At 35.9% G+C, this 13,794-nt stretch overlaps 2 pseudogenes; one reads left to right on the top strand and one right to left on the bottom strand.

Moving 5' to 3' along the window:
- The first annotated feature begins 7,993 nt into the window (after positions 1–7,993).
- Positions 7,994–9,371, top strand: LOC107016419 (annotated as a pseudogene).
- A 78-nt stretch (positions 9,372–9,449) lies between these two features.
- On the bottom strand, positions 9,450–13,247 carry LOC107016418 (annotated as a pseudogene).
- Between the last annotated feature and the right edge of the window lie 547 nt (positions 13,248–13,794).

Raw genomic sequence — 13,794 nt, 5'->3', positions numbered from 1 at the left:
ATATATATATATATATATATATGTATGTATGTATGTATGTATTGTATTTTGAAGATCAATTTAATTAGATTGATGAATATTATAGAAGCATCAAAAGACACGAGCCTTTTAGATTCTTCAATGCCTTTGAAGGATTACCCTTGTTGGTCATTTTTAGTCCTACTTTGAGGCTTAGTATTTTATTATTATATTATAAAATTGCATAATACATAAATATAACTCTTATTCGGTGTTAAATTAATAACTCTGACCTTTAATTTTGGGTGTGCATAAGGTGACACTTAAATTTGTATTAAATTAAGCAAATGAACATATTCGTTCTACATGGAACATTACATGACAATTTTGTATCCTACATGACATCCTATGTGTATTATGTCATGTAGGACACTTGTGTCTACTTGTTCCGTTTTATAATATTTTAAGTTTCTACTTGTGCACATTGAAAGTTGAAGGGTATAGTTGTTCGTTGACGCCAACTTAAGGATCATGTTTATGTATTATGTCTTATAAAAACAACACAAAAATTGCACTATCTATTATTTTCCACAGTGGATTGATTATGATTTTGATGTCAGTGTTGACGAAACAAAGAATATTCTACAGTTTGCATAAAGATAAAAATTATGAATATATTTTGTCAAAAAAAATTGTTTGTGGAAACATAACTTACGCTTGTATCTGACACATTATTTATGTACCTGGTACATTTTTGGGTTAGTATTATATGTATCTGATTTTTATTAATGTATTTAATTAAGTGTGAATGTATTTGATAAAATATACACGTGCGTTTGAATAAGAGCTCATGAATATAATGAAGTGTACATGTGAAGTGATGTAAGACATAATGTATTCAGTTTTTATCAATGTATATGACTAGTTGAACATGTATATGACGAAATATATACTTATACCTAAGGGCTCATTTGTTTGCACTTAATGGAGGTCTGAATCTGAATGATTCAGACATTAAGATATTTGAGTGCATTTGTTTTTTTTAACTAAAAAAATATCTTAATGGGTGTGAATGAATCACATATCTTATTATCATTCAAACTCTTTTAAAGAAACTTTTATTTTTTGAAAAAAATTGAGATCCATATTTTTTTCTTCAAAAAAAATATCCAAGCTTCTCTGGTTCGCCAACTTCATTAATTATCCAAATTATTTTCCTCATACTTTTCATTTTTACTAGTTTCTGGAACGTGCGTTGCACGTTTATTTCTTAACTATTTTATAAAATTTGTACTTGATAGACTTCCTGTTGGTAGTTATTCATGTCACATTATTTTAAAAAATAAAAGAAATTGCTACCATAAAGTGTCCTTGGAAAATGAAAACCATTTCCAATTTTGATATAGTTTTTTTGGTGGATTTTGGGTTCCTTTTCGATGTAATTATATAAGTGAGGTCTTAAAAAAATTATACATATGCATCCTTACTTCTAGCATGTAACTTGTAAATGTAAATATAAATATAGATATAGAAAAGATGTTTACCGTGGAACCTTAGTTCAAACAGTACTTTACTACTACATTAGAAAAGATTATTGAGAGAAATAAGAAAAGAAAATTTATTAACATAAAATAGAATTTACATCTTAGCACTGAATTTCATCTGAAATGGAGAAAGGAAACAAAACAAAAATTATTTCTGAGATTTACTTTAAAGGAATAGAAGATTATTGATGAGCAAATAGCTTAATAAAATTACTTCTTTACATAATGAGTGATTAGATATAGTGTAAATTTGCAAAATTGAACAACTCAATATTTCATAAAGATTTTAGTTATATAAAAGATCAGGTGGAATATTCACCATTCGATCAAGAAGAAGAAACTTGATATTAACATATGACAATATAATGAAAGTATCAACGTAACTCCAACAATCCTTTGTCACAACTACATATAATTAATATTGTTATTGTAATAATATTTGATCTTTTTGTCATGCTTTCCCTATTAAAGCAATGAAATGTTATTAGAAAGACTCTAATAAAAAAGGATAACAATCTAAAATATTTACTACTATATATACCTGCAAAAAATATGAACTACAAATTTATAAGTTATACATACTATTTACATACCATTAAAACAAATCTGGATAAATGGACATTATTGTTTGAGCTTTATGCCTTTATCGTTGTTACATATCTTGCAAACTAATGAATTACATTTATAGTTAACGAAGAAGTTGAGGGGTCACATTAATTAGTACATGACAGGACATTAAGAGAATCAATATACTTATTGGAGAGAAGTTTGATGGTCACGCACATCAGTTGGTGAAACTGATATAATTAATTAAATAAATTGACTAACATTTGGAAGAGAATTAAATGGGGTAAAAGGAATGACGAACAAAAGTTAATCTTTTTTTATCTTCTTTTAAAATGATTAATTAACTTTTAAAGGATGGTATCTATTATTTATTGTTTTATACTATGTTGATTTATTGTAGGGATAAAATGGTAATTCAACTTTTGTACTTTGAACCTTCCCACTTATAATATAATATGATATGATATATGATGATTAGTTTTATGACACGTGCATTTCACGTGATTATGAATTTCAAAGATATATTTTATAGTAAATAGTATTGCTAATTTATGCAAAGATTTGAACAATAAATTAAACTTAGCAAAAAATAATATTATAGATTCTTTTGTGAATGTGCAATGTGATCGTCATATCTTTTCCTGAATCTACAGACTTGTTAATCAGGAAAGATTCTAAGATAATATTTTTGAGTGCCAGGAATATAAAGATTTACTAACAAAAATTCTTTCTTCTTGCTCCTCTAGAAATCATCATGTGATTAAACTAACAAATTTGCAAGATGGTATTTTATTGTTTACAGATGCAAAAATGTAAAATGATGGTAGAAGGGGAAGTATCAGTATTGTGCCTTTTCAATAGCCTTGGAAAACTTCTTCATGAAAAAGGATCCCCAATCCAACATATTGAAAAAGTCTTGACGGTTGAAGCAATTGCTTTTGGGAAAGCTCTTGAATATGCTATCAGCACGGGACAGAAGTTAATAAAGATCTCATCTGATGCCAAAAATGTTTGCTGATATGATGAGACATAGAAGTAATGTTTGAAGATATTTTGAAGCTTTCAAGCATGTTTAATCATGTCGAAATTATATATATTCCTAGGTGTTTGAACACAATAGCGGATAATTTAGCTAGATTTTCAATCTTATTGTTAAAGAAAATCTATTGAGAGGTTTGATCATACAAGATGCTAAAGATATGTTTAAACTATGTAATTCGTTCATGCAATAATGCGAGGTGTTATGTTTCAAACATATTATATACAAATATTACTTGTTAGTTCTTAATTTCATCTTATCTTAGCAATACATTAGTCTATAAAACAATATTTCCCATGGCAAGTGCTAATATTACAGGTTCAGTAAACTATCAAGTCAAAATCTTATTATCTTCAACAAAAGTTGTTCATTCTATCTTATAATACCTCCTGATTGCTCTTCGATGTTACTCATTTTCATAGCGCGGTTCAGGATATCTACCATCAGCCCTCTCCTGATGATATAAAATCTGAACTCTTCTATTGGTTCTAGTAAATGCATGATCAGTTGGACTTCCTCTGCTAAAAAGAGACCTCGTGTGCACGTGCTACTTTACAGTATTCACATCCCTCATATCATTCAGACGACGAGCTCTATAAGATGGACAGTCACGCCTTTGAGGAGTTATTGATTCTTCAGACCTCGTTCTATCTTCCCTGTAAATAACTGGAGACCTTAGCTAAGATGAATCTTTATAAAAATTGAATCCTTCCATCAATACCCTCCGACGAGAGGAACAAGTACGGGATCTAACTGGAGATTTAGACTGCATTAGAGGAAATAACTTCTCTTGATCAAGGAAACTTTGTATTAACCTGAACGAAATGACGATCAGGTCCATCGTACATAGATTGCTGATGACTATAAACAGCTGGAAAGAATCTATTAAGCTTCTCACTATGCTGAACACCGACATACTCGGAGCCATCTTCACCAGTGCGAAAGCTTGGGCTTATATTCATTTGAATGCCCTGCAGCATGGCAGCAACATCTCTTCAATTGGGGGACTGTCGACGTGAAGGTGGATAACTAAATGAAGGGGAGTCATCATTTAACAGAATCCTACTCCTATTACTAGCAAAGGCAGCACCATCTAGTCAACTATTATAGTCATTACGTTTATGTCTGAAGCGATAATCAGCTAAACCTTCATCTCTGCAAAAATCACAGTAATAAAAAGTCAAGCAGCATTACAAATACAAATTACAAATCAAACAACAATAAATAAAAGAAAAATCACCTACTCTTTTTGAAGGATTTAATCTCAGAGATTTATGCGGAATTATACATACCTTCTTGTAGTAGGATCAAGTGTTATCACCACCAACTGCCTAAGCGGTTTCTTACAAGATCACTATGGAGTCTGGTATTGTTTTCCACAACAACTACACTCTTTATCTAAGAAACTCCTTTCTTGTGCTGTTTGTGTTGTTTTTGGATGATCCCAAGTCCTCCCTTTTATAGGACAAGGTTTAGATTCGTAACTCTTATTAATTCAAGAATTACATCACCCCTTATCCTATAACTCACACTTCATTAATGAAGCAAGTTACTAGTCATGTTATTTCCAAAGAGAAGAATGAACATTTTTACTTGAAGATTCATTATTTTTTCCTGAATCCATCCCCGCAGCCATTGGGTCTTCTGCAATTGACTGCATCTTTAGTTCTCAGATCTTACCGTCTTCGTATATGCCATCCTCTCTGACAAACCCACTCTCTCAGTGTCAACATGTCCTGCAAAATCCTGATAACCATCAGATTCATAAGCATAAACATAACATTCTTCTTCTGCACCAGCTAATATACTTATCTTTTCCCCATCATTTGCTGACCCCTCACCACTTGCAACCAAATTATGTATGTCTTGTGTTTTTTTGTATACCGTGTGATCTTCCATATTAATGCTCACAGAAAAAGATGCCTCCCCTTTATCACTAGATACATTTAGTTCTTTGAGGTCAAAGTTTAGCATTTTCAGCAGCAGTATTAGCATTTGCCTGATCTAGAGCATTGTTAGCAGCAATATCAGCTTCTGTACCACTCACAGACAATCTAGAAAGTGCATCCTTTATGAGGGGCCAAAGGCATTGTTAGTGTAGAAGAAGAAGAAGAACTCTCCTGAACAGGCAAAATCCTTCAAACTGAACGGTGAGCAATCACATATGATGTCATGGATATTTCCAGGCTAACTTCTTGGGTTGGCTCTTCAGTTGAAAACTCAATAGACCTCGCAACCTCAGTTTTTACAACATTAACCTCAAATGTTCCACTTGGACTAACAATGTTGGTGTCTACTTTAGCCAATGGTTGCAGTACTGAGGAGTCAAGCCTTTGAAAAGTACTACCAAGACTAAGACGAAGCACTTCCAAGGACTTTGTGTCATAGGGCGGGATGTATTAATGAGATGGGAAATAAAATTCCTGCGCACTAGCTCCAACAACTTGATTTTCTTTATCACCGTTAAAACCAATAATAGAAGCAGAACTAATAGGTGTTTTGATGTCTAGTGAACTAGATGTCTTACGTAACAGATCAGTTTGACTTGCATCTTCAATAGAAAAAACATCTTTGGTCTTGGATTCATATTCATAAGAACAAGAGCATTCAGAATGGATAGGTGCATGAAGATACAACCTCTTCTTGAAAGGAACAAAAGATAAAGAGTTACTAGATTGCCGGGAAAGAACTCCAGGCTGCAAATACATGATGAAATAGAGTAATATTAAAAAACAAAGAAAGTATTACACAGTTAGACCAATTTTTAATAGCAAATAAGAAATCAGATTAAGACCTCTTCCTTCCCAGAAATTAGCATGATTCCAGAATCAGCTAAATCTAAAGCTTTTTTTTTCATCTCGAGACAATATCAATCAATTCGAACACAACTGAACCCAGATAAGCCAAAATATCAGTTCAGTACAAAAGAAGAGAAACAAAACATTCATACTCATTGGGAGATGGAATGTTATGTTCTGAGAAGTCAACTTGGGAAGACTACTAGTTCCTTAAGGCAAAGTTTTCGGGGTTAGATTGTTGATCCTTAAGGTCAAGGATGAATTCATGGGAGCTGAAAAACAAACTAGTTGTAGAGGTTGAAGTCGAGTAAAGTAAGGGAGACTAAATTTGTTTCTTTTAAATGAGCAGCTGAGATTGAAATGAGTATGAATGTTATGTTTCTCTTCTTTTGCATTGTACTTATATTTTGTCATATTTGGTTTCAGTTGTTTTTTATGACATGATTGATATCGTCTCGAGATGAAAAGAAAAGCTTTAACTTTAGCTGATTCTGGAATCATGCAAGTTTTCGGGAATGAAGAGTTCTCAATCGGATTTCTTATTTGCTATTGAAAATTGGCCTAACTATGTAATACTTGCTTTGTTTTTTAATATTACTCTATTTCATCATGTATTTTGTAGTGAACCTGAATTCTCTACTGAAATACTAAAGTATTATATAATTACAAATAGCCAAATTACAACGACAATAGTTCAACTATTGAATAACAATGCAAAATACTGAAATAACAAGTAACTAAAGATAGAGATAAGAATGGGGATGAGAACCTTAGACTCTAGAAAGAGACGAGAGGATCTGACAATTTGTTTCATAATATACGTAAACCCTTATTTCCAACTCATTTGCCATTTTAACCAAATGCTAATTGGGATGGGATCCCAAATAACACTCTAACATTTTACTCGGCCCAATAATCCCAACTAAATTAGTCTCCACCAATTCTAGTCCATAGTCTCTTACATGTCCCACTCGGTTCACAGCATATTTGAAGCCTGGAGTTATTGCCCAGCAGTCTAGTAACTCTTTGCATGTTCTTCCTATTAAGAAGAGGTGGTACTCTATCATCTATCCTCATTGACCTACCCGTCCTGAACAGTATTTTTCAGATGAAAATGAATCCAAGACAAAAGTTGTAGTTCCTGTTGAAGATGCATGTCAAATTGATCTGTTCCGTAAGACATTTAGTTCACTAGACAGCAATCCACGTATTAGTTTTGCTTCTGTTATTGGTTCTAAGTGTGGTAAAAGAAAGCAAGTTGTTGGAGCTATTGAGCATAAAATTAATTTTCCCATCTCATCAATACATCCTTCCCTGTGACAGAAGTCTACAAATGTGCTTCGTCTTAGTCTTGGTAGTACTTTACGAGGGTTTGACTCCTAAGTACTGAAGCCATTGGCTAAAGTAAACTCCAACAGTGTCGGCCCGAATTTGAGTTTAATGAAAAATTTGGCATTAAATAAGAACATCAATTCCCCTACTTGTAAGTTTGTTGCTGGAGTTCTTGCACGGCAGTCTAGTAAGTCTTCGTGTTTTCTTCCTATTAAGAAGAGGTTGTCCTCTATGTTCTATCTCTGTGCACCTATCCATCCTGAATGCTCTTTTTTAATGAAAATGATGCAAGACCAATGAGCTTATCCATCTTAAAAATACTAGTTCCGTGCCATCAAGAAATGTTGGCGATCTAGTGAAACAATCATTATCTGACCAGGAAGTTTTAGATACGACAAAAGTTTCTGTCACGGAGGATGTCATTACCAAACAAGGGAAGCAAATTGTTGGAGCTCGTGTGCAGGAATTTAATTTTCCCATCTCATCAATACATCTTGCCCTACGACACAAGTTTAGGGATGTGCTTTGTCTTAGTCTTGGTAGTACTTTTTAAGGTTTTAACTCATTGGCTAAAGTAGACTCCCAATCGTTTTGGTCCAAATTCAAGTTTGCTGAAAAATAGGGTATTGGAAAGAAACATGAATCCCCTACATGTAAAACTGTTGAGTCAGAACTAGTTGTGGAAACCTTGGTACAAGCAAATGCTGGAACTTCGGTTTGTTCAGCTGGAACATTTGAGGCTAATGTTGTAAAAAATGAGTGGTGGGGACTTGTCTACTTTATCTGAATACTCTGATATTGCTACTAAAAATGCAAACTTTGACCTTAAAGAACTAAATGTATCCAGTGATAAAGTGGAGGCATCGGTTTCCGCAAGAATCTACGGTTATGGTCCTAAATTTGTGTGAGATAGGTTTCAGGACCGTTCATTTGGTAGCTAAGGGGGAACTTCATGCATGGAAGAGGGAGGGGCTGGGGCCGGTTTCACATATTACGTAGAGATTGGTTTTCTGGGTGTGATTTTGAAAACTATGGAGGTATAACTGATTATTGCTTTAGACATAATCATACAGCTGCTGCTTGGGAATCTACAAATGAACGTAATGACTATGATAGTAGCTAGACTAGATGGTGGTGCCTTTGCTAGTAATAGGAGGAGGAATCCATTAAATGACGCCTTGCATTCATTTCGGGATCCACCTGCACGTCGACTATCCCCAATGTAAGAGAAGATGCTGCCATGATGGGCATTGAAATGCTTCATAGTGATCCTAGGAATATTAGCCCAACCAAATGCGCTGGTGAAGATGGCTCTGTGTATACTGGTAGTTGCATAGTGGGAAGTTTAATAGAGAATTTCCAGTTGATATTAGTAATCCTGTTTATAGTCACCAACAGTCTATGTACGATGGACCTGATCATCATTTCAGTCAGGGTAAAACAAAGTTTACTGCGATGCAGAGAAGTGGTTTCCCTCAAATATGGCCGGAATCTCCTGTTAGATCCCGTACTTGGTCCCCTCCTCCGAGGAGATTGATGGAAGGATTGAATGGTCGTCAAGATTTATCTCACCACAAGTCTCTTGTTATGTACAGAAAAGATAGAATGAGGTCGTCTTCACGAACTTCTTTTACTAAAGAAGCAATAGCTCCTCAAAGGCGTGACTCTCCATCTTATACTGCTCATCGTCTGAATGATATGAGGGACGTAAATTCTGTACTGGAGCATGGGCATACAAGGTCTCTTTCTAGCAGAGGAAGTTCATTTGATCACGTATTTACTAGAACTAATAGGCCGAGAGTAGAAATTTTAGATCATTAGAAGAGGGATGATGGTGATGTGTACTTTGATGAGCCAATACACACAGGTAGATTTCCTGAGCTTCACAGTGGTGAAAGTAGTGATGAAAGAAGGAAGTATGGCGAGAGGCAAGGTTGACTTAGGCAAATGAGAAATGTCGAAGAGCAAGAAGATGGTAATCTTAGACCGAATGAACAATTTTGGCATGAAGAAGAATTTGATGGCTCCAGATTGAAGAAAAGAAGATATCTCACTGTTCCTTGCAGACAGAGAAGGGTAACAGCAGCATGCTTTCGTATTATAGAAGTGAAGGAGACTTCTGAATTCATCTAGATGAATGATAATTTTGGAAGACAGAACGTGACTAAAACACGGAATATCTCCTGATTGAAAGCGCTTCTTGACTTAATAGCTCATCAAACCTTCAATCTATGGGAAACAATGCATTCATACATGTTTTTGCTTCTTTTCTTCAATTTGGAGACATCAAATTTGTCTTCATGCCAAAGTTGTTTACTCTGTCTAAAATTACCACCATCTTGCTCTTCAGCATTTCTTATTTGCCTATGTCCTCCTTGCCTCTCGCCATACTTCCTTCTTTTGTTAGTACTTTCACCACTGTGAAGCTCATGAAACCTATCAGTGTGTATCGGCCCATCTAAGTACGCATCACCATCAGCCTTTTCTCGATGATCTAAGATCTCAACTCTCCTATTGGTACTAGTAAATACCTGATCAGGTGGACATCTTCTGTTAGGAATAGACCTGGGATGCCTGTGCTCCTGTATAGCATCCACATCCCTCATATCATTCAGATGACGTGCAGTATAAGATGGATAGTCACGCCTTTGAGGAACTATTGCTTCATCAGTAAAAGAAGTTTGTGGACCAAACCTCATTCTATCTTACCTGTGCATAATCGGAGACCTGTGCTGAGATGAATCTTGATGGCCATTCAATCCTCCCGTCAATATCCTACGAGGAGACGACCAAGTACTGGATCTACCAGGAGATTTAGACTGAGTTCGAGGGAAATCGCTTCTCTGTATCGCAGTAAACCGTGTATTGCCCTGAACAAAATGAGCATCAGGTCTATCATACATAGATTGCCGGTGATTGTAAAAGGGATCACTAATATTTGCTGGAAAGTTTCTGTCAAACATCTCGCTATACCGAGGACCAACATACTCAGAGCCATCTTCACCAGTGCATCTGCCTGGGCTGATATTCCCGGGAGCTCTACGAAGAATTTGAATGCCCATTGTTGCAGCATCTTCTCTTCCATTGGGGGATAGTCGACGTGCAGGTGGATGTCGAAATGAAAGCAAGTAATCATATAATGGCTTGCTCTTCCTATTACCACCAGAGGCATCACCATCTAGTCTACTGTCATAGGCATTACGTTCATTTCCATATTCCCCAACAGCAGTTGTACGTTTACGCCTAAAGCAATAATCAGCTGCACCTCCATAGCTTTCAAAATCACGCCCAGAATTCCCATCCCTACGTGATCTATGAAATCGGTCTGAGCCCCTCCCTCTTCCACACATGAAGTTCCCCCTTGAGCTACCGAATGAACGATCTGGAGACCTATCTCGCACAAATTTAGAACCATGATCATAGATTTCATCTCTAGAAAAAGCACAGTAAGAAACAGTCGAGAGTTGAGCAGCATTATTAAAAAATTAAAAATCAAACAAAGCAATAAAAAAAACTTAACCGATTCCTTCGTAGATGGAATTTCTCCTCCTCCATATAAGAATACCTCTCTCTTCCACTTCTTGAAGACAATGACCTACCCGTTACAGGTCTGAAATTACTAGAAGATGTCACATTGGATGCACGGGGTAAATTGATGATCCGACTCTTGCTTGAAAAATCTTTACTACAGCTAGTATTAACAGGTATTTCTGCATTTTGCAAAGAAGAAAGGGCTTTTGCTGACATATTAGATCTTCCAATATACTCATTATTAGCCTCACCAACATTCCTTACAGCTCCTCTGCTCCCAGCAGATGGTCCGACACATAAGACATCCTTTTCACATCCCTCTTGCACATCTGCTAGTCCTGATTGATCAAGTGATCCTTGGTAAATAACACCAATAGGCCTCTGCTCATCATCTCTGCTTGTTTCCTCTTTATCTAATAATGGACTTCCCAAATTAATGTCTTTATAATCATTTTTATTCTTTTCTGAATCCATCCCCTCAGCAACTGGGTCTTCTACAATTGACTGCATCATTGGTTCTCGGACCTCACCGTCTTCGTATTCCTCATCCTCTCTGACACACCCCACGCTCTCAGTGTCAACATGTCCAGCAAAAGCCTGATGACCATCAGATTCATAATTAGAACCATAACATTCTTCTTCTGTACAAGCTGATATACTTATCTTTTCCCCATCATTTGCCGACCCCTTACCACTTGAAACCAAATTATGTGTGTCTTCTGTATTTTTGTATACCGCGTGATCTTCAATATTAATGCTCGCGGAAACAGATGCCTCCATTTTATCCCTGCATACATTTAGTTCTTTGAGGTCCATGTTTGCAGTTTGAGCAGCAACATCATCATTTGCCTGATCTAGAGCATTTTTACTTCTATTAGGTTCATTAGTATAAACAGAGTACCCAGATGGAGTAGACAAGTCCCCGCCACTCACAGACAAATCTGAATAGGTAGACAATCTAGAAGTGCATCCCTGTTGAGGGGTCAAAGGCATTGGCAGTGTAAAAAAAGAAGAAGAAGAAGAAGAAGGACTCTTCTGAAGCTGCAAAACCCTTCCAACTGATTGGGGCGCAATCACATCTGATGTCATGGATATTCCCTGGAGTGGTTCACATTCCATAGGGCCCTTAGTTGATAACTCAATAGACTGCAAATTCTTCCTCACAACCTCACATTTTACAACATTAGCCTCGAATGTTCCAGCTATATGAACCGCAATTCTAGTATTAGCTTGTACCAAGGCTTCTACAACAACGTCTGACTTAACAGTTTTACAAGTAGGGGAATTCATGTTTCTATCTGATGCTAGATTTTTCAGCAAACTCGAGTTTAGACTAACCCTGCTGGAGTCTACTTTAGATAATGACTGCAGTGCTGAGGAATCAAACCCTCGTAAAATACTACCAAGACTAAGACGAAGCACATCTGCAGATTTATGTCGCAACCTAGGATGTATTGATGAAATAGGAATATTAAATTCCTGCTCACTAGCTCCAACAACTTGCTTCCCATCACCATCAGAACCAATAACAGAAGCAGAACTAATAGGTGTCTTTCTGTCTAGTGAACTAGATGTCTTACCTAACAGATCGATTTGACTTGTATCATCATGAACAGGAACAACATCACCAAGACCCTCCCATGAATTGATGGGGGTATTCAGATCCCAATTGGATCTATCGGTGTGTGCAATATCATCAGCATCATTGTAATTCAATCCACTCTTGCAACTTCCTTCCTTGGACATGTCCTCTCTTTTATTCGAGGAAAGAAAAAGCATTGAAGGATTTACAGTTCCACGCATCAGACAACTCTCCTTAGTATCTGGATCATCCAAAGAAGAAACATGAGTTTTTTGGGGCCTAATGACAGTTCAACTTGCCCTGAATGGGCAGGAAGTTCAAGTTCACTATGGTTTTCCCCTTGTTTGAGAATGACTTCTTTCTTAAGAGAAACTTTTGTTATACCCATAGCTTCCTGGCCAGCTATCATTTGGCCAATTCTGGTTTCACAAGATCTTCAATATTTCTTGAAGGACCGGAACTAGTATAAGGATTCATTTCCGTAGATACCGGGAAAATTGGTCGCATGGTAGGCTGAGAGTCAACTTTCACACCCAAAGGCCTTTCTTCTTTTACCTCTAGAACAGACTTACTGGGAGTATCAGATTTACCTGTACTATCACAATAATTCAAGGTCGATCTTTGTCCGAAGCCGGAATCTTTGGTCTTGGATTTATTTTCATTAGAACAAGAGGGTTCAGGATAGATAGGTGCACGCGGATAGAGTAAAGAGCACCACATCTTCTTATAAGGAAGAACAGAAGAAGAGTTACTAGACTGCCGGGCAAGAGCTCCAGGCTGAAAAAACATGATGAAATGGAGTAATATTTTTTTTTTTAAAAAGCAACAGTTAAACCTATTTTCACCAGCAAATAAAAAATCAAATTTAAAACCTCTTTGTTCCCGAAAACTGGCATAATTCCAGAATCAGCTAAAGCTTAAGCCACAATCAAGTAATAAAACAAAAATCAAACACTAAATCACACTCCTTTAGTAGCACCCTGCAACCAGATATGCCAAAATATCAATACAATACAAAAGAAGAGAGCAAAAAATCATAAAAGAATCAAAACAAATATTGTATCTAGCAATGCAATATAATACAAAGGGTAAAAACCTCCAAAATCAACAAATCAAACAAACTAATTTACTATTAACAACTAATTGATTTCGAATCTCACACCACTTGATCTAAATTACTGGGAAAAAAGTGGAAATCATCAGAATTCCACAAAATAGACAGAAAAATCCTACCATTAACAGTAAATTCGACTAGTTTCGGACTGAGGCATAGTTGATTGATTGAACATATATAGGTGCTAGTTAATAAAACTTAAGGCGATTTTCCAGCTCTACTCAAAATCCATCAACAAACACGATATAAAGACAATCAAATAGTCCATAAACTAATCAATTTCCATAAAATCTCATATCGAAAAAACCTCCATAGATTACAACAAAACC

This window comes from Solanum pennellii, chromosome 4 (genome assembly GCF_001406875.1).
Source record: "Solanum pennellii chromosome 4, SPENNV200".
Taxonomy (NCBI): Eukaryota; Viridiplantae; Streptophyta; class Magnoliopsida; order Solanales; family Solanaceae; genus Solanum; species Solanum pennellii.
This window is presented reverse-complemented; position numbering and strand designations above follow the sequence as displayed.